At 54.2% G+C, this 26,869-nt stretch overlaps 1 long non-coding RNA gene across 3 annotated transcripts; it reads left to right on the forward strand.

Annotated features, from left to right (window-relative positions):
• Nucleotides 1-8,444: 8,444 nt before the first annotated feature.
• On the forward strand, nucleotides 8,445-23,596 carry LOC147578905 (uncharacterized). 3 transcript variants are annotated; one of them, XR_015253317.1, is made up of 5 exons: nucleotides 8,445-9,700; nucleotides 12,597-12,725; nucleotides 17,549-17,709; nucleotides 18,503-18,580; nucleotides 22,955-23,596. It is a non-coding gene; the product is annotated as an uncharacterized LOC147578905 (long non-coding RNA). The 3 variants fall into 3 exon arrangements; XR_015253319.1 differs by lacking the exon at nucleotides 17,549-17,709; XR_015253318.1 differs by lacking the exons at nucleotides 17,549-17,709; nucleotides 18,503-18,580.
• The last annotated feature ends 3,273 nt before the right edge of the window (nucleotides 23,597-26,869 follow it).

Below are 26,869 nucleotides of genomic sequence, written 5' to 3' on the forward strand. Positions count from 1 at the left end.
GGGGACACAGAATCCAAAGCAGGTTCCAGGCTCTGAGCTGTCAGCACAGAGCCCGACGCAGGGCTCGAACTCACAGACCGCGAGATCGTGACCCGAGCCGAAGTCGGTCGCTTAACCGACTGAGCCACCCAGGGGCCCCTCAGATGTGTACTTGGAAGGTCTTACTCTTAGCCAAGAATGGACTGGAAGGGCAGTGATGGAGGCAGAGACCAGTGGCCACTGTCACTAACAGCATTAATAATAACCTGCCTTTATTGAACATCGAATGAACCCCGGGCCTTCCAGTCTCTTACCGGCACTGTGACATTTAGTCATCGTGAGAGCCCCATAGGGACAATCCCGCCCTCGTGTCTGCTTTGCAGAGAAGTGTAATGACTTGCCCAAAGCCTCCTGCTGTGGCAGGATGGCCACACTTCCCTGTTTGCCCAGGTCGGTCCCAGCATGACTATTAACAAGTCTTTCACTCTCGAAGGTGACCTGGTTAGACGATACATTACTTGGTGGTTCTAGTCAGAGGGTCCCCAGAACAGCTGGCCTTCAAGGAAGCAGTTTAGTGCCGTGTCAAAGGCCCTGACCTCAGATCTTGGCCCGGCGGCTTCCCGGGCATCGTGTGACTGTGGGCAAGTCACTTGGCCTCTCTGAGCCTCAAGTTTCTTCTGTCTATAAAATGGGTATAATGCCAGTGCGGGCATCTGCTAGTTGTTGCCAGCCCGGAGATGGCTGAGAAAGCAGTCTGAGTGGAAAGGGTTACCACCCACCGCACGCTCGCTCCGTCCTCTCCAACTTCCAGCCGGGGGCAGGGGACCAGTGCCTGAGAACCTTCCCACAAGGTGCCAGGCACTCTGTCTCCACTAACTCACGGTGGAGCAATCCATGAGTCAGGAATTCTTTGCCCCATTTTACCGACGGGTAAATTGACGCTATGAGCAACTCGAGCAGCTCTCTCCCTTTTATTCAAAGCCTCTCTCCAGACTGAAATACCCTCTCCACGGAGACTGATCCAGCTCAGTGTGTCCCTCTGGAAAATGGGAGGAGTGGAGGGGTCTTGGCACCCTTGTGAAGGCTGCAGGGATGGTCAGTCCCCCATTTCCCGTGCTTTGGTCCTCCACTGATTTCTCGCGGTCCCTTTCCCTTCCCTGTGGAGGGGCGGTGGCCAGGAGCGCAGGGGTTAACCCTGGGGAGCCATAATAACCGTGTAGAATGCAGAACAAATGTCTCCCAGCTAGTTACTGGGAGCCCCTAGCTCCTCCTCTGTCCTAGAGGAACCGGGCCCCTTCGGCCTAATCACAGAGCTCAGCTGCCCCCTCCACTCACCCCTGCAGACCGGGTGGGCTGAGGCTTAGGGCTTATGGGAAGGAGGCAGTTTCTGGGCAGGGAGACCTCTGTGGACTAGAGCAGGACACAGCTAGAGCGGGGCACTTCCCCCTTGGGGACTCAAGAATGCTACCGGCTGTCCACCCGGCTCCAGGGAGGTCTGGAGTGGGATCCTTGAGCTGAGTGAGTTGGCTTGGCCGTATCTGTCAGCCCTCATCCCGGCCTCCCCCTGGGGAGCGGAGCGGGTACCCTTTCCCTCCCGACGTCTGGGTGGGGGTCTGGGCAGTTTGAGCAGATGCTCAGTGGCCCATTGATTGGTCTTCCCCGCCTTCTCTCTCCTGAGTGTTCAGGGGTCCGTCCACCCATGGATGCAATTACCAACCCATCTTTCCACACACTACCCACACTCCTACTTATGCGTCTACTCCCCCTCTGCTCATCTATTTACCTACCCATTCGTTGACCTCCCACCCATGCCCACGCAATCACCTAATTACTTCTTACTTCCGTTGACCCACTGCCTACACCCCCATCCGTTCATTCATCCACCCCTCCACCCGTCTGTCCTCACCCATGCATCCTTCCACCCCCGTCCATTTATACGCCTATGTGTCTACCCACCCATTCTATCCATCCAGCATCCTTTGACCCACACCCATTGGCTCACCCACCTGTCCCTTCATGCATTCACCCATTCTTTTCCCTGTCCCTCCGATGAAGCGCTGGCCTTGACCCCCACCCGGCCTCTGTCGACCTTCACGGGTCTCTGGGCACGTCTTCCTTTCTCTCGCACTTACAGACCTCACTCACCTTCTTCAGTGGGTCACCCTTGGGCAAAACGTCCTTAAAGGCTCCTTTGAAATGTCCCCTCCTCCTGGAGATCCTCCTTCAGAGCGAGCCTCTCCTCTACACCTGCTCCAGCCTCCATATTGGTATCTGTGAATCCTCCCACGAGACGGTGATGTCTGTACTTCTGGCGCGTTTGGGGAACGAACGGTCACGGCGTAGGAGAGGAGTCCTTGTCTAGGATTGCCGCCACCATCAGGGCAGGTGCCCTCCTCCCGGGACCACTCTAGGGAGAGTCCCTGTGGGCTAGCCCCCTGGCAGGGGCTCGGACACACACAGGCATCGCAGGGGAAGGGGACAGCATTGGGTTCTCGAGGGAGTTTGTGAGGCAGATTGGTTTGTCAGCTAGGGTAGACCAGCAACGGGGCCAAGGAGACTATCGCCCACGCGATACCTGGACGACCCAGCGTGTATTTGCAAGTCACACAAACTGAGTCCAAATCCCGGCTTTGCCGCTCCCTAGCAGAGTGACCTTGGACAGGCCACTTTGCCTGCGCCTCATCTGCGTCGTCTCCGATAAGCCGTAAGTCTCGCTGCCTGGCCTGTAACTAATGGTCAAGAAAGGGTGGCGAGATCACTATTGTTATCATCCTCCTTTCCCCTGGAGGTGATTTCATTGAACACATATTAAGTAAATTCCCTCTGTGGGTCAGGCCCTAGGGTGAGGTACCTTGTGAGGAGGCAGCAGTGAGTAAAGAGTGTAGTTCCTACACTCCAGAGACTTCTGGTCTGGGAGGGAAGATATAGGCCAGGATCCTGGTGGGGATGAAGGGCCAAAACAGTGGTAGAAGGGGCCAGGGAGCCAGAGGACTAATGGAGGAGGTCTAGGGAGGCTTCCTGGAGGAGGTGCTATTTGAGCTGGGCTTTGTATCTTGGGGTAAGATTGCCCGCAGGTGAGCTGGGGAGAGGACAGGGCTCAGGAGGGTAGGAGATGAGCTGGGAAGGGTCTACTATGGAGGATGGGAGAGAGGCCTCGAACGCCGGGCGCTCTATAGTGTGGCCTGGGCTAGCCCGGGCCACTGCTCTGCCCCCCCGTGATGGCTGCCCTCAGGAGTGGGGTGCCTTGGGATCCCTGTTGGGGTTTCCTCATTAACAGACTAGATTGCAACCTAGCCCCAAGTTTTTCTCCCCTGGTTGACCTTGAGGACAGGAATGTGGTCTGAGGGAGCCAGGGGATGGAGACCCTTCTGGAAGGAAACTGCAGCCCTCCCATTCCTTCCTCTTTACAGCAGAGCCCCAAGAGTCAACACTGGTTGTGGAGTGTCAGGGCCTCAGAGGGGCTGTGGAGACACTGAGGCCCAGAGAGGGCAGGCCTTGTCACGGGGCTGCACAGCCGGTCTGCCGGAGAGCTGGCAGTCCCCGCAGCCACCCACCCCGTGGCCGCCTTCAGTGTGGGTGAGCATCTGTGGAGTACCTACTGTGTGCCAGCTCCCAGCCCGATATGATGCAACAGACAGGCTCACAGACAGACAAGGCTCAGACAGAGCACAGACCTGGCAGGGCTTCCAGGAAGGCTCCCTGGAAGAGGCGGGCGGACGCGTGGAGCTGTGCGAACCCGAAGGCAGGAGAGCCAGGCTGGGTGCACCAAGTGTGTGTGCCCCACGGGGAGTCAGCTGGAGTGACAGCTGAGTAATGAGGGGAATCGGGGCCCGGCCCGGGGCTGGCGTGGGGCCGGAGGACGAGGTGATGGCAGATTAGTCCCTGGCCGCCCGGCCCCGGCTGTTTTCTGGAGGTGATGCCTGGGTGTGAGTGGGTTGTTGGGAGCAGTGGGGTCGGGATGGCAGTTAATCCCAAGGGTATTTTGGAGGGCGTGGCCGTGAGGCCCAGAGGGAGAGCGTGGCTCCCGGAGGCAGGCAGCTGTCAGGGCCGGAAACGCCTCTGGGGACGGGGCTGGCCGTATGGAACAGTTTTCTCAGCGGGACCCTTCCAGGCCAACTCAGCTCTGATTCCTTGTTCACTGCTCTACAGGGAAATGGGGGCGGGGAAGGGCCTCCTCCCCCCCCCACCCCCCCCAACCCCCCGCCCCCAGGCACGAGGCTCCCTTTCTATGGGAGAACAGGACAAGAAGTTGCTTCGGGGACTAGGAAGGATGTAGGGTCAGTTCCTCCAGCCCCACCCCTGAGGAGGACAGTCAGGTGGATGGATGGAGGCGAGGGTGGGGGGGGTCTGAGGCGTCTGTCGTTGCAGGAGGCGGGGAGGGACAGGGTCAGGGCCAGGTGACCCTGTCGTCCCAGGGGTGATGGAGCCAGGTTCTCCAGAGCTGGGCCAGGCGTCCAGGAGCCTGGATGGAAAGGCAGTGAGGAGGGGTCCTCCCGGAGACCTTTGTTCTCGATGTTGGGGGCTGGGTGTGGAGAGAGGAGGGGCCAGGGGGACAGGAAAAGTATTTGAGGAGCAGAGACAATAGCCCATTCTCTGCCGTCCAGCCTGGCCCGAGAGATAGGCCCGTGGGCTGGAGGCCAGTGCTGCCTTGGCCTGACCATCTCCAGCATCCCCCCACCCCCGGCCTAGCCCGGCCCTTGGGGCTTCGTGTGGCCCTGTCTGGATGGGGCTGGGGGCTCCTTCCTCACCCTAGAGGCTCATTCCTGGGTGCGTGAAGGGCGTTCACATCCGTGGTCTACAGAGGAGAGACAGGCAACTCATTCGTGGCACCTGCCTGTTCCCCTGGAGCTGGGAATCGAACCCGGCGGTCCTGGCTCTGAGTCTTGGGTTCACCCAGTGATTCTCCTCCCTGCCGCTGCTTCTTAGCTCCTGGTTTCTTCCTGCCTCTCCTGGATGGATGGCCAGAGGGCGATCATCAGAAGCCAGGGGAATATTAATTAAGCACCTCCTAAATGTCAGACTCGAGTTGGAGCTCCGGGCCTGGTGCTTGTGTTTGCTGTGGTCCGCGCAGCACCGTTCCGCAGGCGAGCGAACAGGCCGAGGAGGTAAAGTTACTTCCTCAACCTCTCACAGCTTGGAAGTGTTCCCACTGGATTCGAGCCAATGCCTGCAGTGTCCCCAGTGCCCTGCTGCCTCGAGGGCAAAGGCTCTGAGCCCCCCAAGAGACCCTGTTCCGTCCGTCTCAGTATGTGGGAAGGAACCTCACGTGCCACACGCACATCCTTGTGGGGCCGGACATGCTCAGAAGCATCCCTGACTGATGGGTCGTAGCCACTACTTTTCTGGTCCCTGGGAGCTCACCCCCAAGAGGACAGCTCTGCCGGTCAAGAACTTCTCTCTGAAACGGAACAGAAATCAACTCTCTGTAACCCCCGCTCACCGTTCCTCCTTCCACCTCCTGGTGCTATACCCAGATGCCCCCAGAGGTTCCCCCTTTCCAAATGTCTGCCTGGGAGTCAGAAGGCCTGGTTCCAATCAGTCCCAAGCTGCGGATCTTGGGCCAGTTCCTTGGCTTCCCCAGGCCTCAGTTTTCTCATCTGTGAAATGGGAATAATAATGCCCGTGATCAAAGAAGATGCCTAGGGAAGGAGCTTTGCAAACACAGGCCGGGGGAGGGGGGGGGTGTCATGACGATCACAGATGTTTAGGCTTCTCGTACTTTCCTGAGTCATTCCACGGACTCAATGGTCACATCACAGCAAGTACTCATTAAGCACCTGCTTGTTGGCCCTGGCAATGGGGCGCCACTCTCGCCTTTGAACCCAGGAATCCCTCCTCCAGCTCGCAGAGGAGAGACACAGTGGCTGGTACACTTTTATGTGCAGAATGGTCTTTATTCATTCATAAAGATTCCAACAACATCCTCAGGGGTAAGGAGAGGATCTCACGGGTGAGGCCACTGGCCCAGAGAGGTGGAGTGACCTACCTGAGGTCCCACAGCGCCTCCCTGCAGGGTGATGGATCAATTGATTCTTTTTAAGCTTTTTTTTTTTTTTTAACGTTTATTTATTTTTGAGCCAGAGGGAGACAGAGCGCGAGTGGGGGAGGGGCAGGGAGAGAGGGAGACGCAGAATCCGAAGCAGGCTCCAGGCTCCGAGCGGTCAGCACAGAGCCCGACGCGGGGCTCGAACCCGCACACCGCGAGATCGTGACCTGAGCCGAAGTCGGACGCTTCACCGACTGAGCCACCCAGGCGCCCCGATCGATTCTTACCACCAGGCCGTTCCCCTGTCAGGCCCGCAGGGGTTAACTGGGCTGGCTGGTGCCCAGACCAGGAGCAGGGCGGGTGGCATGGAGAGCGAGGGATGGGGTATGGGGTATGGGTATGTAGGTCTCTGACTCCACCTCGGTGGGCAGCTTGAGCCCCTGCCAACCTCTTGTTGACTCAGCCCGCCTCTCCTCTGCCAAGGCCTCTGGCCAGAGCTCCCACGGGGAGGGTCAGGCTGCATTCTTCTCTGGCTAGAGCCTGGGGGTGTGGGGGGGGGGGAGGAGGAGGCTGGTACCTCCTGGTGGAGTCTGTGTGCTGCTCTGTGGGTGCCGGAATAGATGCTGGGGGGGGGAGGTAGGGAGATGGGGGAGGTGGTCAAGGTGGGGGACCCCAGGAGCCACTGCGGGGTGAATGGACTAGTCTGGGGACCAGGCTACTTGGGCCCATGGCTCGGTTTTGCCGTGAATGAGCTAGGTGATCTCACCAAGCCACCACCACCGTCCTGGGCCCACCCCCTGACTCAATTTCCCCATCCATCAAATGGATACAGGGATAATAAACCCTGCCTGCCCTACCTCATAGCTGTTGGGAGGCTCAAAGGGGAAAACAAGTTGGGCCAGAGTGAACGCCCTTTGTAGTCCAAGGGCCCACGCACATCGGCCGGCCAGCCTGCCATTCTCTAGGTGGAGGAAGCCAAGGGGAAGGGATTCAGGGACAGCTATCAGCCTTGGCCTGAGTCTGCCTGACATTCCTGTCTCCTCCCCATACTTGACATAATGACAATAACAATACCACTCGGAAGGCCAAGTGCACAGCCCTCGAGAGTCTGCAAAGTCCTCCCCTACCCATTATCTCAGGTCATTCCTGCCCCAGGGCCTTTGCACCGCTATTCCTTCGGCCCAGAACCCTCTTCCCCAAGAGGAGTGAAAATTTGCCTTCTTCTCAGCCCCCAGTCACCCCTTCCAAAGCCTACAAGACCGCTCCTCTAAATTCACTTCTGCCCCCGCCCCTGATCCCACCAGCACCCTCCTTCCTGTCCCTCTGTGTCGTGTCTTGATTGACTGCCGTGACCTTGTTCATACAGGGGCCCCCCTCCCCCTCCTTCCCCCCCCCCCCCCGCCCCAGGACATTAAGCTCCACGAGGACAGGTCCCATGACTGTCTTGTTCGCTGCTGTGTGCGTGCGATGGCCCACAGCCTTTTGTGGTATCTATCATTGTCCCATCTTACGGGGGAGGAGCCTGATCTCAGAGAGGCTGAATGACTTGCCCAAGGCCACACAGCCTGGAGGGAGCTGGGGACTTCTTTCACAACTGCTTCACAACTGGCCCACCTGTCGCCCCCACAAGGTCGAGCCTGTGCCTCCTTCCTGACGCACAGTAGGTGCGGCACACACACGCGTTCGTTTTTGGTGGAATGTGGGGAGACAAGATACGCTGTCTAGAAGAACATGCCCCTGGGCTTAACACACAGATCTGGTGGCTGCCTTAGGGGGCCTCTGGGCTGACACCTTGGGCCCAGGGTGGGGGCATCCCAGGGGCCTCCTTACTCTGCCTGGCAGGCTGGCTGGCCTAGAAGTCCTCCCGGAATTGCCTCGGCAGCTGCGGGGTGGCCGGATGCCCCACCCCCAGCGCCTCTGGGCCCTGAGCCCAGGCCGCAGGCGGATCTGTGGCTGGCACGGCTCCTTCGGTTTGGGGTGGGAACACCGCAGGGATTTTAAAAATAAAGGGCCTTGAGACAGTGGCCTGGCCCAGCCAGCAATGGGGTGGGGTGGGGGCCAGACAGGGACAATGGGATGCTGAGTCTTGGGGGCTGTCCACCCACAGGCGCAGCCGGGCCAGGGGAGCCCCTTTGTCCCCTTCCCCCAGTAGTGCTGTCCCCCAAGAGCACCCCCTCCCTGCCTATCCAAAACATAGGTGTCATATACTTTCTGTGCACCTACTATGTGCTAGGCTTCAGTGAGGGCCGGGGTGGGAAGGTCCAGCCTCTCTCTAACTGTGCTGTTTTCCCCGGGGGCGGGGGGGGGGGTCCCTCTCCTCCCTATCCAACCGCAGCCTAGGGCATGTTACTTCTCGAGTGCCTACTATGTGCTCTGACCCTTCAGCCTCACTGTGCTCCTCTCTGCTCTCACACTCCCTCAGGCCTCTCCCCATCTCAGGCCATTTCTGTCTCGCTCTCTCTCCTCTGGCCCAGCTAACAGGAAGCAGCCGGAGAGGTCAAGGGCCGCTGGGCCTTCAGAGCCCGGCCACGGTACACACAGGGGCCTGTCTGCGAGGGTGGGGGGGGGGACTTCCTGTTTATGAGAATCACAAGGACCCCCGGGGCGGCGCCTGGGACAGGACTCCCGGGCAGCAGCCCCTCTAGCCCAGACCTCAGTCCCTCCCCCCCCCCCCCCCCAGAGGCCCCACGCTGCTAGCTCAGACCCAGGCCACTGCCCTCCCCCTACACTGGGGAAGGCGAGAAGGGAGGAGGAGTGAGGAGTCTTTGGAATGGCCAGGAATGTGGGAGTCCAACGTCCCGAACGTCCGCAGGAAGCATCCGTGGCTCCAGGGCACAGCCCCCTCCAAGTCTGGACGACACGCCCCATTCTCTTCCCCCAACCGTAGGGCCCTCCCTTTGCTTGGATAGGGGAGGCTGTGGGAGCCTGGAGGGAGGAGGCCAGACCCCATCCTGCCCCGCGGGGGCCACAAGACTTCAGCTCTGGCTTGACCAGCCTCTGGCAGCCACAGTCTCTCATCTGCGGGCAAGGGCCACGGGCCAGCAACTCCGTCAGCCTTCTTTTTCCTTCACCGTCTCCGGAGGGTGGGGCGGGGCTGCCTGGAGGCTCAGGACCACTGGAGAGACCTCAGACCAAGACAAGTCTTCAACACCTCACAGAATCCCTCCATGTTCCAAGTCCCAGGTCCGAGCAGAGCACAGGTGCCGCCGGGGGTCAGGTGGAGGGGAGGAGCTGGCCAAAGTTGCCCCTCGGGGAGCAAACAGCCCTGCCCTCCTCCCCCACCAGTCAGCCTCTCCCAATCTGTCCTTTGGTTGCCCAACAGGTATTGACCCAGGGCCTGGAGGTCACGGCCAGAGGAAGAGTCAGGGCAGGGAGACTGGCCCTGTCCCTCTTGCCCTCCCTCCCTAACCCAGAAGGAGGTGAGCGACACCTGTCCTCTGTCTCTGCCAGACGCCCCCTTCCCGGCCAGCTTAGAGTACCTGGAGATATGGATCCTTCAGCCACAAGGTCATGACTATTTGAGGCAGTCATCCTCTAGACAGTGGCGGGGGCACGGAGAAGCCAGCTAACCCAGAGCCGGCAGTCAGGAAGGGCTTCCTGGAGGAGGCCGCCTCTCAACATGGAAGTCTACCATCAGGCAGGAAACGGTGTGCCTGACCCAGGAACCAGCCTGGTCAAAGGCACTGCCCTTCTAGAGAGGTGCTAGCGACATGATGGGGCTGGAGAAAGGAGCAGGTGAGGGAGTGAGGGGAGATCGTGTGGGGTGGGGGGTGCCCCAAAGCCTGGACTTTCCTTGGCTCTGGAGCACCCGCTTTTGCCCTCGTCCAGGAGGCGGAGGGGAGTCTGGTAAAGGAACCAGCAGGATTCGGTATGGGTACGTGGCCATGGTGAAGAGAAGGTCCTGGAGACTGGGACTGAGACCTTGGCCTCTAGCTCTGTGCAGCTGCCCAGAGAGGCCGCAGGCTCCCAAGAGGCTTGCCCCGGGGCATCTAGGCACCTTCTCAGAGGACCTGGGGCTATTGGCACAGGCCACACTGTGGCGGCGAATAGAGCCCTGGCTCTTCCAAGTTCCAGCTCTATGACCTTGGGACCCAGGTCTCTGGCCTCAGTGTCCGCCTCTGTAAAATGGGGCTAAAGAGAGAACCGGCCTCAGAAGGCCGTTGGTGGGTAGAATTAATTTAGCAAAGCACCTGGCATGAGTGAGGGCTTAGACCAGTTTACGAATAGTGGTATTACTAATTGGGAACAAGAGAAAGTTGGTTTTCCCCCAAGGACAGGGTGACAGGTGGGAGGAAGGTGTATTGACCAGAAGCATCTTCAAAAAGTGACTTGACTTCCCAACTCTTTTGGGATTCCAGACTTGGCTGATTCAAGGAACCCCTGGGGCCCTTATTAAAGATATCAGCTTCCCACCCCCGGACTCTGACCTGGCAGGTCTGGGGGGGGGGGGGACCAGTCTCAGGATTTATAAGGAGGCCCCAGGCCTGAGCTTCTCCCAGACAGGTGTGGGGAGCATTCCTCTCTGATGACAAGGATTCACTCCACATGCTTCATTCTTGGAAAGGGAGTCCTTCAAAAGACCCTTTAAAGGGGCGCCTGGGTGGCTTGGTTGGTTAAGCGTCCGACTTTGGCTCAGGTCATGATCTCACGGTCCGTGAGTTCGAGCCCCGCGTCAGGCTCTGGGCTGACAGCTCAGAGCCCGGAGCCTGTTTCGGATTCTGTGTCTTCCTCCCTCTCTGCCCCTCCCCTGTTCATGCTCTGTCTCTCTCTGTCTCAAAAATAAATAAACGTTTAAAAAAAAAAAAAAAGACCCTTTAAAAAACAGCTACAGTTTGGAGAGTATCGCATCACCGGCTCTAAACCCTTTCTATGTTATTCATAGGAGTCTCACAACAATCCTGTGAGGTGTAGGTACTTAGAATCGCTCCCATCTTATTGACCTGCCTCGAGCCCCTGGAACACTTGACAAGCGGCTTCTAGACTCTTGGGGTAGGAGCTGGGAACCCCTCCTTTGTCCTTTTAAGAGTAGGACCTTGGAATCAAGAACTGGCTGGTCTTGCTTTAAACCCCTCTGGGGACGCCTGGGTGGCGCAGTCGGTTAAGCGTCCGACTTCAGCCAGGTCACGATCTCGTGGTCCGGGAGTTCGAGCCCCGCATCAGGCTCTGGGCTGATGGCTCAGAGCCTGGAGCCTGTTTCCGATTCTGTGTCTCCCTCTCTCTCTGCTCCTCCCCCGTTCATGCTCTGTCTCTCTCTGTCCCAAAAATAAATAAACGTTGAAAAAAAAAATTAAAAAAAAAAACAACAAAAACCCTCTGGCAGGCGGAGAGCTGGAATGCAGCTTCCCATGTCCTCCTTACCTCCTATGGGTGCTCCGTAGTTCCTTCTTCCTGAGGTGGGTTCCCTACCTCTCAAATGGGGGTGCTGCACCTCCCTGGGTGTCATCAGTGAGTCGCCAGCCCCGGGATGGGAAACGGGTTTGCAAGCGTTCTGGTGGTAGGTTCACTGGAACCTGGGAGTGGCCGAGTGGAGGTGAGGAGCGGGGACAGTCTAGGAACTGCTCAAAGTCACCTGCATCCAGGGCTAGGCCCTTTCCACCTGGCGTCGCCCAGGCTACAGAGGCTCAGGAGGTCACTCGCACAGTGATGACGGGGCTGGGGGTGGCAGGGGTAGGATTAGGGGAGGTGGATGGGGCACCTGGTTTCTCCCTTCCTGCCCGACACCCCAACAGGCCCTGGCTGGTGACTGTTAGTGATTCACCAGCTTTAAGCTCTAGTTTCGTCTGTGATCAGGAAACGGGCCACTAGAGAGCCTGGGGCGTTTTCTGGAGAGCCCAGTGCCCTCCCAGAAACCAGGGGAGGGGGGTTGGAGGAGGGAGAGTGGGAGGGAGAAGGCGAAAGTTCTGGCTCCAGAGATTTGCATAACTTATTCTTGTCTTTGAGGAGGGTGAAAAATTCCTAGGACCTGGAAACCATTCAGTGGCTCACTCCTCCCTCTGGTTTATTGAACCCCTTACCCCGCACCGGTTACCGCGGGCCTAGGGAAGCAAAGAAGGTTTTTGGGTGCTTCCTGGTGGGGTGACCACCGCGTCATCGGGTCCCTCCCGCTCAGTGCCGTGAGGGGTGTGCGCACAAAGTCCAGAAGCCACGGAGGGGACAGCGATGAATCTGGGGTGGGGGGCCGCGGGGTGAATGAGGGGAGGCTTCAACAGTGTGTTCAACAGCTCTGAGGCCCCCACCGGGAGGAATGACAGCGCAGACCTCTGCCATTTCTGATCTCTTCTTCCGTCTGGGCCTCAGTTTTCCCACCTGTGACGTGGACACAGTAACGGTGCTTTTTCTCCCGGGGTTGTTATGAGAACTCCAAGGGTCCACACGTAGAAAGCACTTAGATGGGCACCTGGTGGGTGGTCAGTCCGAAGATGTTATAGCTGTCGTCGCTGCAGACTGGTGGGTATTGCAGAGAACGTGGGTCAGAGCATTCCTGTTATACGGGGAGGGGGCCTCCCAGGGCACTGCTTATGCCAAGGCACAGAGGCATGTAGCACAAGGGCATGTTAGACATCGCTGGGGTGGGGTGCGAGGGGGGGAGAGGCATGTGAAGTACCTTTTTCCCTTTGGGCATCATCCTTAGGGCAGCGGGGAGCTATGGAAGGCTTTTGAGCAGCGGAGTGACAAGATAGATCGAAGCACCAAGAGCGTTGATAGACTGGAGGACCCGCTTGGGGCAGGAAGACCAGCGAGGAGGTGGCACAAGGGTCTGGTAAGAGATGGGGAGGCCTGAGCTAGGGCAGTAGGTGGGGGGGGGGGGGGGGATGGAGAAGGCAGGAGATAAAGGTGGGGGACCCATAGCTGAGCTGGCTGTGATGATACATGGGTGAGTAGGCACAGTGGCTGAGGGGAATGGAGGGGAGCCCAGCTGTGCTGGGAGTCAGGATACATGAATATACTTAGGAGAGGATGTTTGGGGAGGGCTTTGAAGGGTGTATAGGAGTTCTACAGGGGACCCAGAGGGAAGGGCACCCTAGACAGAGCACCAGCGAAAGCAAAAGTGTAGAGGTATGAAAGAGCCCATGTTTGGAAAGCAGTGGGTAGGTTGGAGTTGGGATCTGGGGAGCAAATAGTGGGGTCAGGAGTTGGGGGGGGCTCGGGTACCATCCTGTAGGCTACTGGGGGTGGGATCCACAGGCCGAGCAGCAGGGGGAGATTTTAAACATCCGTGTTGGGGCGCCTGGGTGGCTCAGTCGGTTGGGCGTCCGACCGGCTCAGGTCATGATCTCACAGTTCGTGAGTTCGAGCCCCACGTCGGGCTCTGTGCTGACAGCTCGGAGCCTGGAGCCTGTTTCGGATTCTGTGTCTCCCTCTCTCTCTGCCCCTCCCCAGCTCATGCTCTGTCTCTCTCTGTCTCAAAAATAAATAAACATTAAACAAAAATTAAAAAAAAAAAATCCGTGTTAATTTCCTGGGTCTGTTACAACAAATGGCCACAAACGAGGGTGGCTTGAAACAGAAATGAACCCTCTCACAGTTCTGGAGGCCAGAAGTCTAAAAGCAAAATGCCGGCCGGGCTGTGCTCCCTCCGAAGGCGCCAGGGGAGAATCCTTCCTTGCTTCTTCCAGCTCTGGCGGCCTCCTTGGCTAGTGGCCGCACCCCTCCAATCTCTGTTCCCACACGGTCGGTGTCTGCTCTCGCAAGGACGCTTGTCATTGGTTTTGGACAATCCAAGATAATCTCATCTCTAGATCCTTATCTTGATGACATCTGCCAAGATTCTTCCTCTAAATGAGGTCACAGTCACAGGTTCCAGGCGGGACCTATCTTTTTGGGGGCCACCACTCAACCCGCGGGCAAAACCCTAAACAAGATCCAGATGGATCCTGTTTCCCCTTCTCCCTCCTTCCGGGGAGGCCAAGCCCTCCCGCCCTGCCTCCTTGAGCACAGCCACCCTCCGTCGCTCCCCCCTTCCACCCCCAGGGCCCAGAAGTGCGCGATCGCGTTAGTCCACGCGGATTTCCCTCCCCCTACTCCCCCCCCCCCCTTCCCTGCAGGAGCCAACGCCCTGGAGGCTGGGACCTCGCGGGACGCGCGGGGGGAGGGCGCCACCTTGCGCCCCTTTCGGAGCAGTGCGGACGGAGGCTCCGGCCGGGTCCCCGCCCCGCCGTCGGCTAGTGGCGGCCACTTACAGAGCTCCTGCTGTCCGCGGCCGCTCCGCCCCCGTCCATCGGTTCTGCTCGCATCAGTAGGAAGTGGGGGTTGTTACCGCCACTTTTCAGGCTAGCGGACCCCGGCCCAGAGGTCACACCACCTTCCACCCCCGTCTGACTCCAAAGCCGCAGCCGCTATCCACAAGCGGAAGCTAAACCTGAGCTCGGGACGGGGGCGGACGGGGCCGAGCGGGGCTGTCGCCTTCTCCTTGGGTCTCTGTTTCTCCATCGGCAAAGGGGGTCCGGGTGCACGTGTGAGCACCCCCCCCCCCGCCCGGGGCTCAGGCGGCCCCCTGCAGTTCTCTGATCCCGACCGAATCCCCCCCAAAAACTCAGAGCTCAGCCTTTCCCTGAGGTACCCTGTTGGGCTTTTCAACATTTTTTTTTTTTTTTAGGTGTCCATTGTTTTTTTTCTGTAAATACTTCCAAGTGTGTGCGGACTAGCTTCCTAGTTTTGAAAATATACTTGAGCAAACTTCACGCAGGCCTCCAGCTCCCCCCCCCCCCCTCCCCCGCCCCGGAAAGGCAGTCAGCCGATGGCAGCTTCTTCCACTCTCTTCGGCTCTTCGGGGGATTACAGAAGTGCACGTAGACACGCCCACGCGCGTATATTCGCCGCCGCCCCTCCTGCTCTAAACGCACGGTGGCCACGCAATGTACCTTGTGCATTTACCTTTGTCCCTTAATTACGTGTCTGCATTTGATCCATACTACTGCATAAAGTCTGCTGTTTGGGGTACAATTTCCTTTTTTTTTTTTTTTTTTTTTTTTTGCTTTTAAGTTTATTTATTTTGAGAGAGAGAGAGAGCTGGCGAGCAAGGGAGGGGCAGAGAAAGAGGAAGAGAGAATCCCAAGTGGGCTCTGCGCTGTGGGCACGGAGTCCGAGGTGGGGCTCGATCCCACGAACCGCGAGATCAGGACCTGAGCTGAAGTCCGACGTTTAGCCGACTGAGCCACCCAGGCGCCCCACAAGTAGAAACTTTTTACTGTATATGTGTATTGCAAATATCCTCTCCCACTTTGTGGGTTGTCTTTTAACTCTTCTAAAGTATATATATATATATTTTTTTAATTTTTTTTAACGTTTATTTATTTTTGAGACAGAGAGAGACAGAGCATGAACAGGGGAGCGGCAGAGAGAGAGAGGGAGACACAGAATCCGAAGCAGGCTCCAGGCTCTGAGCTGTCAGCACAGAGCCTGACATGGGGCTCGAACCCACGAACCACAAGATCGTGACCTGAGCCAAAGTCGGATGCTAAACTGACTGAGCCACCCAGGTGCCCCTATATATATCTATATATTTTAATGGTTAGTGCTTTTGTTTTCGGTTTAAGAAACCTTTGCCTGTTCTAAGATCGTGAAGATGTTCTCTTGTATTTTCTTCTAAGGCTTTATTATTTGAATCTTTCTCACTTAGGTGTAGAGTTTATTTCTGTTTATGGTGTGAGGTAGGGGTTGTGGTAGGCTTAAAAGTGGGCTCCCAAAGACGTGCACATCCTAACCCCTGCAACCTATTCCCTTATATGACAAAGTGTTTGCAGATACGATGAAGTTAAGGATTTTGAGATAGGGAGATTATCCTGGATTATGTAGTTGGGCCCTAAATACAACCACGTGTATCCTTCTAAGAGGAGGGCAGAGGGAGATTTCACACACACACACACACACACACACACACACACACAGAGTCACGTTTTCCCCAATTCTGTCCAGTTGACCCAGCACTGTTTACTCAAAAGATCATCTTTCTGCACTGCAGTGACATTTTGTCATAGATCAAGTGTGTGTTGTTTCTGGACTCTGTTCTGTTCCATTAGCCTGTTTGTTTGTTCTTGTACCAACACCACACGGCCTGAGTTTCTATACTTAAAATAGTTCTTGTTATCTGGTATAGTAAGTTCTCCAGTTTTGTCCTTTCTTTCTTTCTTTTTTTTTTTCCTTTTTTAGAGAGAGAGCAACAGGGGAGAAGGGCAGGGAGAGAGAGAGAGAGAGAGGGAGAGAGAGAATCTCAAGCAGGCTCCTTGCTCAGCATGGAGCCCACTGTGGGGCTCGATCCCATGACCGCAAGATCATGACCTGAGCTGGAAGTTGGCTGCTTAACTGAGTGGGCCATCCAGGTGTCCCTTGTTCTTTATTTTTGTATTTTAGGGAAAACACTTTTGCTTTGCATCTCCATATAAGTTTTGGAATCAGCTTGTTAATTTCAGGGATTTTGATTGGGATTCCGTTGAAACTGTAATTTGAAAGGAATCAATATGTTTACAATATTGAGTCTTCTCGTCCATAAAAATGATATATCCCTCGATTTATTCAGGTCTTTTTTTTTTTTTACTTTAATGTTTATTTATTTTTGAGAGAGAGAGAGAGATAGAGAGAGAGAGGGAGAGAGAGAGAGAGAGAGTGATCAGGGGAGGGTCAGAGAGAGAGGGAGACACAGAATCTGAAACAGGCTCCAGGCTCTGAGCTGTCAGCACGGAGCCCGATGCGGGGCTCGAACCCACAAACCGCGAGATCATGACCTGAGCCGAAGTCAGATGCTTAACCAACTGAGCCACCCAGGCGCCCCTATTTAGGTCTTATTTAACTCCGATTTGTTTAGATCTTATTGTAACGACACAAAATTGTTCTTTAAAAATGAGAAATTGAGATATAATTCACATACCGTAAAACTCACCATTTTAAAGTGTACAATTTCGTGGCTTTTTAGTACTTTTACGAAGTTATAAAGTCATCACCACCAATTCTCAAATATTACTAACATTCCCCGGAGAAACTCCATACCCAGTAACGGTCATTCCTTATTGTCCCCATCCCCCGCATTTGACAACCACTGGAACCTTCTGTCTCTATGGCTTTGCCTCTTCTGGCCATTTTGTATACACGGAATCACACAACGAATGACCTTTTGCGTCTGGTTTCTTTCACTTAGCATCACGTCTTCAAGGTTCATTCACGTTGTAGCCTGCGTCAGGACTTCATTCCTTTTGGTGGCTGAATAATATTTAATTGTACGAATATACACATTTTGTTCATTCGCGAATCAGTTGATGGACATTTAGGTTGTTTCCACTTTGGGGCGATTATAAATAGCGCTGCGGTGAACATCACGTGTAAATCTGTGTGTGGGCAGATCTTTTCAATTCTCCTGGGTATATGATACCTGGGAGTGAAAATTGTTGGGTCATATGGTAACTCTACCTTTAAAGTTCTGAGAACCTGCTAAACTCTTTTCCAACGTGGCTGCCCCTTTTTGCCTTCAGCAGTGTGAGAGAGGGGGTTCTAATTTCTCCGCATCCTGGCCAACCCTTAGTACTGTTTGTCATTTTGATTACCGCTATCCTAGTGGCCGTGAAATGGAATCTCACTGTGGTTTTTTTTTAGCATTCCGCAGTGGTTTTTCAAGGGGCCGTCACAGAGGCCGCATGCTCCCTAGGCAGGAAGAGGGGCCCCGCCAAGCTCCTGCCCCCAGAACCCCACTCAGCCTCAAGCCGCCGTAGCTTTGAACTGTGTCTGCGAATCGATGCTTTGTCTGGATTTCTTTGGTGCGTCTATTAGCAAGATGTGTCCTAAGGTATCAGCAAAACCTGAGAGAGGTTGTTTTTTGGGCCTGGGAATGTTAAAAAATGTTTCCGTATAAACGAAGGGTAATTGTTGTTCGCTTTATAGCATTTCAGCTTACAAAAGTTTCATAGGTACACTTGCGGATAGCAGGAACCTGTATTTCTAGGAAGTTGATGTTTTTGACGCTCCCATAGATGGTTTGGTTTAATTCTCTAACATAGATTTTATTTTCTGTAGAGCGGTTTTAGGCTCACAGCAAAACTGAGTGGAAAGTTCAGAGAGTTTCCACGTGTTTCTTACATGCAGAGCTCCCCCCACTGTCAACATCCCGGTTTATCGAGCAAGGAAACTACGTTGACACATTGTTACCAAAGTCCGCTGTTTACATTAGGGTTTGCTCATGGTGTTGAATGTTCTATGGGCTTGGACGAATGTGAGATGATATGTGTCCGCTATCACGTACCCCACAGAACAGTCCTCACTGTCCTAAAAATCCTCTGTGCTCGTCTATTCACCCCTCCTTCCCCTGCCCCCATCCTAGGAAACCATGGATCTTTTTGCTGTCCCCACACTTTTGCTTTTTTTGCAGAGTGCCGTAGACTTAGAATCCTATAGTACGTAGTCTTTGGTTTCTTTCATCTACTAATATGCATTCGGGTTTTTCATGGCTCGATGGCTCGATTGTGTTTGGCATTGAACAACATTCCATTGTGTGGCTATGCCACGGTTTATTTACTCATTGACTTACCGAAGGGCATTTTGGTTGCTTCCAAGTTTTGGCAATGGTGAATGGAGCTGCGCAGACGTCCGTGCTCAGGTTTTCGTGTGGACTCACATTTTCAACTCCTCTCGGTAAATACCCAGGAGTGCGACCGCTGGGTCTGATGGTAAAATTGTATTTCATTTTCTTAGAAACGGCCAAACTGTGTTCCCAAGTAGCTGTAGCGTTTCGCGTTCCCACCAACCGCGAAAGAGCGTTCCTGTTGCTCTACGTTCTCATCAACGTTTGGTGTTGTCAGTGTTTTGGATTTTGGCCCTTCTAATGGGTGGGTAATCTCATTATTGGTTTTTTTTTTTTTAATTTTTTTTTTTAACGTTTATTTATTTTTGAGACAGAGAGAGACAGGGCATGAACGGGGGAGGGTCAGAGAGAGGGAGACACAGAATCCGAAACAGGCTCCAGGCTCTGAGCCGTCAGCACAGAGCCTGACGCGGGGCTCGAACTCACGGAGTGTGAGATCATGACCTGAGCCGAAGTTGGCTGCTTAACCGACTGAGCCACCCAGGCGCCCCCTTTTTTTTTTTTTTTAATTATCTCATTATTGTTTTAATGTGCCGTTCCATGCTATATGCTGAGCATCTTAAAAATTTTTTTTTTTTAACGTTTATTTATTTTTGAGAGACAGAGAGAGATTGAGAGCAGGGGAGGGGGCAGAGAGAGAGAGAGGGAGACACAGAATCGGAAGTGGGCTCCAGGCTCCGAGCTGCCGGGGCAGAGCCCGACGTGGGGCTCGAACTCACAGACCGTGAGATCATGATCTGAGCTGAAGTTGAACGCTCAACCGACTGAGCCACCCAGGCGCCCTGATGCGCGTCTTTTTTTTTTTTTTTTAAATAATTTTTGGGGCGCCTGGGTGGCGCAGTTGGTTAAGCGTCCGACTTCAGCCAGGTCACGATCTCGCACTCCATGAGTTCGAGCCCCGCGTCAGGCTCTGGGCTGATGGCTCAGAGCCTGGAGCCTGTTTCCGATTCTGTGTCTCCCTCTCTCTCTGCCCCTCCCCCGTTCATGCTCTGTCTCTCTCTGTCCCAAAAATAAATAAACGTTGAAAAAAAATTAAAAAAAAATAATTTTAGGGGCGCCTGGGTGGCTCAGTCGGTTAAGCGGCCGACTTCGGCTCAGGTCATGATCTCACGGTCTGTGGGTTCGAGCCCCGCGTCGGGCTCTGTGCTGACAGCTCAGAGCCTGGAGCCTGTTTCGGATTCTGTGTCTCCCTCTCTCTGGCCCTCCCCCGTTCATGCTCTGTCTCTCTCTGTCTCAAAAATAAATAAATGTTAAAAAAAAATTAAAAAAAATAAATAAAAGGACAAAAATTAAAAAAAATAATTTTACTTCTTGTTTGTTTTTAAATATCTTGGAGTAATTAATATCCGTATTAATTAATTAATATCATATTAATCCATATCCACATCCATATTAATTAATTAAGCAATTATCCAACATCAGTATATATAGCTCTACTCCACCTTCAATTTTTTTTTTAAGTTTTTTTTTTAACGTTTATTTATTTTTGAGACATAGAGAGACAGAGCATGAACGGGGGAGGGGCAGAGAGAGAGGGAGACACAGAATCGGAAGCAAGCTCCAGGCTCTGAGCCATCAGCCTAGAGCCTGACGCGGGGCTCGAACTCACGGACCGCGAGATCGTGACCTGAGCCGAAGTCGGATGCTTAACCGACTGAGCCACCCAGGCGCCCCCACCTTCAATTTTTTAAAATGTCTATTATTTAAAAAATTATTTTGAGTTTATGTATTTATTTTGAGAGAGAAAGAGAGAGAGAGAGACAGAGCACGAGTGGGGTAGGGGCTGAGAGAGAGGGAGAGAGAATCCCAAGCAGGCTCTGCACTGTCAGCAGAGATCCTGATGTGGGGCTCAAACTCACCAACCGTGAGATCATGACCCGAGCCACAGTTGGACATTCAACTGACTGAGCCATGCAGGTGCCCCGAGTTTATTTATTTATTTAAATATTTATTTATTTATTTTGAGAGAGAGAGAGAGAGAGAGAGAGGGCGCGTGAGCAGGGGGAGGGGCAGAGAGAGAGGGAGAGAGGGAGAGAGAGAGAGAGAGAGAGAGAGAGAGAATCCCAAGCAGGCTCCGTGTCAGCACTAAGCCTGATGTGGGGCTCGATCTCGTGAACCGTGAGATCATGCCCTGAGCTGAAATCAAGGGTCAGACGCTTAACCGATTGAGCCACCCAGATACCCCAAGTTAATGAATTTTTTTTTTAGTAACCTCTACACCCCACCTGGGGCTCGAACTCATGACCTAGAGATCAAGAGTCGCATGCTCTTCCAACTGAGCCAGTCGGGCGCCCCAGGAGCATCTTTCCATGCGCTTCTTTGTCAGTTGTATGTCTTCTTTGGCAGTGTCTGTTCAGATCTTTTGTCCCTCCTCCCCCCCTCTTTTTTTTTTTTTTTTTTAGTTTTTATTTGAATAATCTCTACACCCAACGTGGGGCTGTAACTCATGACCCCAAGATCAAGAGTCCACTGACTGAGCTGACCAGGTGTCCCTGCCCCCCCTTTTTAAGTTGGGCTGTCTGTTTTCTTTTTGTTGAGTTTTAAGAGTTTTGTATAGTTTGGATACCAGTCTTTTATCGGATATGCCTTTAGGACTATTTTCTCCCAGTTTGTGGCTTGTCTTCTGATTCTCTTGATGTCTTTTCCAGAGCACACGTTTTAAATTTTAATGAAGTAACACCTTGGAGTAATCACTTCTCTCATGGATTGTACCTTTGGTGTCGTATCTAAAAAGTCATCACCGAACCCAAGGCTGTCTAGATTTTCTCCTATCCTATCATTTGGGCGTCTAATGGTTTCAGTTTAAAAATGTTTTATATTTGTGGCAAGTGGACAGAAATGTAAGGTGATTTTGTATATTGACCCCATCTTAGTGACTTTGCTAAATTCACATAAAGTTGTTGAGAGATGTGTTGAAGTCTCCTTCCATGACTAGTTCGTCTGGTCCTCCTGTTAGTGGTTTTTTTTTCTTTTTCTTTTTGAGTTGGTTTTTTATTTTGAGAGAGAGAGAGAGAGAGAGCGTGCGAGTGTAGCAGGGGAGGGGCAGAGAGAGAGAGGGAGAGAGAGAATCTCAAGCGGACTCTGCATTGTCAGCACAGAGCCGGATGCAGGGCTCGATCCCACAAACCGTGAGATCATGACTTGAGCCAAAATCAAGAGTCAGACCTTTTACCGACTGAGCCACCCACGTGCCCCAAGTTGTTGTTGTTTTTTTTCTTCCAACGAGGTCTTTTCTTTTTCTCTTTTCCTTTCCTTTCCTTTCTTTTCTTTTTTCCTTTCCTTTCTTTTCCTTTCCTTTCCTTTCCTTTCCTTTCCTTTCCTTTCCTTTCCTTTCTTTTCTTTTCTTTTCTTTTCTTGTAATCTCTACATCCAGCATGGGGCTGGAACTCACAACCCTGAGATCTAGAGTCGCACGGTCCACCCACTGAGCCCGCCGGGCGCCCAGTTCCATTAAGTTTTGCTTCTATTTTGAAGCTCTGCCCCTGGGCGCATATAAATTCGGGATGATGATATCTTCCTGACTGAGATGTCCCATTTATCTCTAGTCATGATTCTTATCTAAAAAAAAAAAAAAAAATTTTTTTTAATGTTTACTTATTTTTGAGAGGGACGCAGTGTGAGTGGGCGAGGGGTGGAAAGTGAGGGAGGCACAGAATCCGAAGCAAGCTCCAGGCTCCGAGCCGTCCGCACAGAGCCCGGCGCGGGGCTCGAACCCACAAACCCGCAAGATCATGACCTGAGCCGCAGACGGACGCTCAACCGACTGAGCCACCCAGGGGCCCCTGTGTTCTTATGTTTAAATCGTATTTATTGTAGGTATGTATGTATGTCCTTATTTATAGCGCGAGCAGGGGAGGGGCAGAGACAGAGAGGGAGAGAGAGAATCCCAAGCAGGCACTGCGCTGTCCTTGCAGAGCCCAACGCGGGGCTCGATCCCCAAATCAAGAGCGGGACACTCAATAGGTTGAACCATCCAGGCGCCCTGAAATTGTGTCTCTTGTAAGCAGCATGTCTTTGGGTGGGTTATTTGTATCCAGTCGGCCATTCTCATCTCTCCCTTGGAATATTTGGAGTGATGGAAAAAAAAAAACCCAAAAACTACATATTTCAATTTAAGCAGAATGAACCGACTCTTTGAGGTGGAAGATGGAATGACCTTCCCAGTTAATTTTGTTTGTATTATTTTTGCTCTGTTGGCGTTTATAACACTTGAATTTTGTGTGTGTGTGTGTGTGTGTGTTTCCGCCGTAACCTCTTCCCTTGTTTAGTTTTAATTCTATACTGAAGTGCACTTCAGGCTGGCCCCAGTCCCCACAGCTTCTCCATTTCTGAGCTCATTTCTTTAGCGACGTCCCTGGGGTGACTAGGGTCGCGATTGTCTGCAGCGTTTGCTTTCGCTTTACGTCTCCTTTCATTTGTCTTAGGAACTGGCTCGTGGTGAGACTTCACTCGAAAAAGTGGTTTCCACTTCACCTCCAGGGGGTTGGCTAGAATTAAACTTACTGCCGCCTGTGTTCGTGGGGATGTGGAACTCACTCGTGTGGCAAGACTGCCTGGCGGGTGGCTGGGGACCGAACAGAGGCCCCTCCCTGTGACCGAGCAAGCCCACCCTGGAGTAGGAATCCGGCAGAAGTGCCTGGATGCGTGTAGCGCGAGAAGTGGCCCCGAATGTCCACAGCAGCGGCCGTCGGACAGCGCCCCCAACGGGATCTACCGCGATGCGCGCCCGACGGTATAGTCCCACGAGGCAATTCTCTTCCGGAGCAAGAACAATCTATAGGCGCATGTGCCCGCATGGAAGGTTCTCTCTGACACGCGGTGACCGAAAGACTCCAGGGACTAAAGAGCAGACGCCGGGTGCTTCCATTCGCGTGAAGGACAAAAATCGTTGGAACGAATCCCTGGTGATGAACGACGGAAGAGTTGTTGCCTCTGGAGGTGGTCTTGACTGGGCCATTGGAAACGCTCCGTCTCTTGGTTTGGGTCGTGGTCACCTGGGTGAACACCTAAGGGAAAAATCGACTGAGTGTTTGCTCAGGATCTGTGCCCCTTAGTGTGTTTTATATCTCAGTAAGTAATCTCTGCCTCCATCGTGGGCTTTGACCTTTTTTTTTTTTTTTTTTTTTTTAACGTTTATTTATTTTTGGGACAGAGAGAGAAAGAGCATGAACGGGGGAGGGGCAGAGAGAGAGGGAGACACAGAATCGGAAACAGGCTCCAGGCTCTGAGCCATCAGCCCAGAGCCCGACGCGGGGCTCGAACTCACGGACCGCGAGATCGTGACCTGGCTGAAGTCGGACGCTTAACCGACTGTGCCACCCAGGCGCCCCTCCATCGTGGGCTTTGAACTCACAACCCTGGGGTCAAGAGCCAGATGCTCCTCTGAATGTTACCAGTCCTTCGTCGAGAGGTGCAGTCCGTGCTCTGTGCCCGCCCCCCCACCGCCCCGTACCTGGGTGAACGTATGACTGCTCTGACCAGCGGAGGGTGACCGAAGGGACACTGGCTGACTTCCAAGGCTAGGTCGTAACGTGTGATGGTTTCCCCTGACTCTCTTTAGAGTCTTTGCAACCACCATGTAGGAAGCTGGCTGTCCTGAAGCCACCGTGCTGTGGAGACAGACTGTGCAGGGAGACCGCAGGTGGAGACGCCCGAGGGGCCCCAGCTGTCCAGCCTCTTCCACCCTTTCGTCTGTCCCAGCTGATGCCACGTGAGCAGAGACCAGCTATAGGTTCGCAAACTAAACAAGCTGGCTGCTGTTTATGTGGGGGTGGGTTGATATGCGCCAATAGGCAACTGGAACACCTAGTGACTTCATTCCCCAGGGCTCCCTCCAGGCCCTCTCTGCTCCACCCATGCCAGCTGCACCCGGGCACACTCAGTTCCTTGCTGCGGGAGCCAGCTCCCCAGTCTGTGCGCACAAATCTGCTCCACTCTCCCAGGCTCAGCCTCTGCCCTGCCTCCTCCGGGAAGCCTTCCTCTCTGCAGCGTTGGACAGTGTTGAAAAGCAAGCTGATGATAATGGGGGGAGGTGGGGGGGGTATATGGGAAATCTCCGTACCTTCCAGTCAGTTAAAAAAATTTTTTTTTCTAATGTTTTTGTTTATTTTTGAGACAGAGACAGAGCATGAGCAGGGGAGGGGCAGAGAGAGAGAGGGAGAGACAGAATCCGAAGCGGGCTCCAGGCTCCGAGCCGTCGGTGCAGAGCCCGACGCGGGGCTCGAACCCGCAAACCGCGAGATCGTGACCTCAGCCGAAGCTGGACGCTTAACCGACTGAGCCGCCCAGGCGCCCCAACCTTCCACTCAGTTTTACTGTGAACCTAAAACTGGTCTAAAAAACAAAATCCATTTTTTAAATGTTTATTTCATTTTTTTTGAGAGAGAGGGGGGAGTGAGGGAGAGAGAGAAAAATCCCAAGCAGGCCCCACCCTCGGCACAGAGCCCAACATGGGGCTGGAGCTCATGACCGTGAGATCATGAGCCGAAATCAAGAGTCAGACACTCACCCGATTGAGCCACCCAGGCGCCCCTAAAACAAAGTCTATGAAAAAGAAACTCGGGGCGGCTGGGTGGCTCAGTCGGTTAAGCGTTCAACTTCAACTCAGGTCACAATCTCACGGTTTGTGGGTTCGAGCCCCGCGTCGGGCTCTGTGCCGACGGCTCGGTGCCTGGAGCCTGCTTCGGATTCTGTCTCTCCCTCTCTCTCTGCTCCTCCCCTGCTCGCACTCTGTCCGTCTCTCTCTCTCAAAAATAAATAAATATTTTTTGTTTAAAAAATTTTTTTTCAACGTTTATTTATTTTTGGGACAGAGAGAGACAGAGCATGAACGGGGGAGGGGCAGAGGGAGAGGGAGACACAGAATCAGAAACAGGCTCCAGGCTCTGAGCCATCAGCGCAGAGCCCGACGCGGGGCTCGAACTCACGGACCGCGAGATCGTGACCTGAGCTGAAGTCGGACGCTTAACCGACTGCGCCACCCAGGCGCCCCGAAATATTTATTTTTGAGAGAGAGAGAGAGAGAGAGAGACAGAGCACGAGCAGGGGAGCGGCAGAGAGCGCGGGGGAGACACAGAACCGGAAGCAGGCTCCAGGCTCTGAGCTGTCCGCACAGAGCCCCGTGCGGGGCTCGAACCCACGAGCCGTGAGATCGTGACCTGAGCCGAAGCCGGGCTCTCAACCGACTGAGCCACCCAGGTGCCCCGAGATGGCTTTAAAATAAGAAAAGGGGGGGCTTTTGAAGGCAGGTAGTCTGCTTCCAGGGTCCGCGCCATGGGACGGGTTCCTTTCGTTCAGGCCAGCCCCACCGCATGGGTAGGGAAAATGAGGCCAGGAAAGGAGGTTCCAGCTCCCCGGAGTCCAGTAACGAATGAGGGGCAAAGCATGGGTTTCAGCTGGGTTTCCTCGTCCACACGGAGGCTGCTCCTTCTCCCCAGGGCGTGTTGACGTCAACGGTTTCCTGGTTGGGATGGGACAGTCTGCCCATAGCCTTACCTGAGCTCGGCTTCCTCATCCTGGGAGAGCGACAGGCCTCCCCTCTGGGTTTGCGTGAGATGGAATGAGCTCAGATCACGGCACAGGGTCAGGGCTCCCTGGGTGAAGCCAGTGGGATGATTATTCACCAGCCTTCTGGGCAGGACCGCCCACTCACCTCATCTCTACCCCTGGGGGGGGGGGGGGTTCTGAGTCACAGGGACTTTGGTGAGCAGGACCGATGGCTTGGAATGGCGCAAGTTGGAGCAAGTGAGGGGAACGAAGGGCCCTTGGGAACATAAAGTGAGATTTCCCGCCCCTGGGCCTTTGCACCGGCTGTTGCTTCTGCACAACCGCCCTTTCCGGTCATGCCTCTTCCTCAGTTTTGGTTTTTCCCTATTCTTAGTGCTGCAAGCAATTTAATTTGAGGTGGTTAGCCCAGGGCACCGAACAGGGCTGCTTGCTCCAAGAGCCTGGGGAGGCAACTGTGCTGGCAGGTGGCGGGGTCTCCCGCAGGGCAGGGCAGACTCCCCCCTTCCCCCCAGGCTTAGCAGGGCACCACCGGGATCACCCACGTGGCTCCCTATGTTTTCGCTGTTTCCTCACCTGGGAAATGGAGATAATAGGAGAAGCGACCTGGCGAGGTCGTTGATTCAAGGAGCTCGAGTCTGGAAAACGATGGGACACAAATAGGTTCCATACATAATAAGAGCTCAAAACTGTTTGCTCTGGTTGCCACTGAGTGCCAGCTTCGTGCCAAACACTTTACAAAAATTCTTTTATTTACCGGTTTATTGCCCCCCCTTCTCAGTCCCGCCCCGGGATGATGACTTCCCCGAAGGGTCAGGGTCGGGATGTGCCCCCTC

Source organism: Puma concolor, chromosome B4 (genome assembly GCF_028749965.1).
Source record: "Puma concolor isolate L17-30 chromosome B4, mPumCon1.1.hap2, whole genome shotgun sequence".
Taxonomy (NCBI): Eukaryota; Metazoa; Chordata; class Mammalia; order Carnivora; family Felidae; genus Puma; species Puma concolor.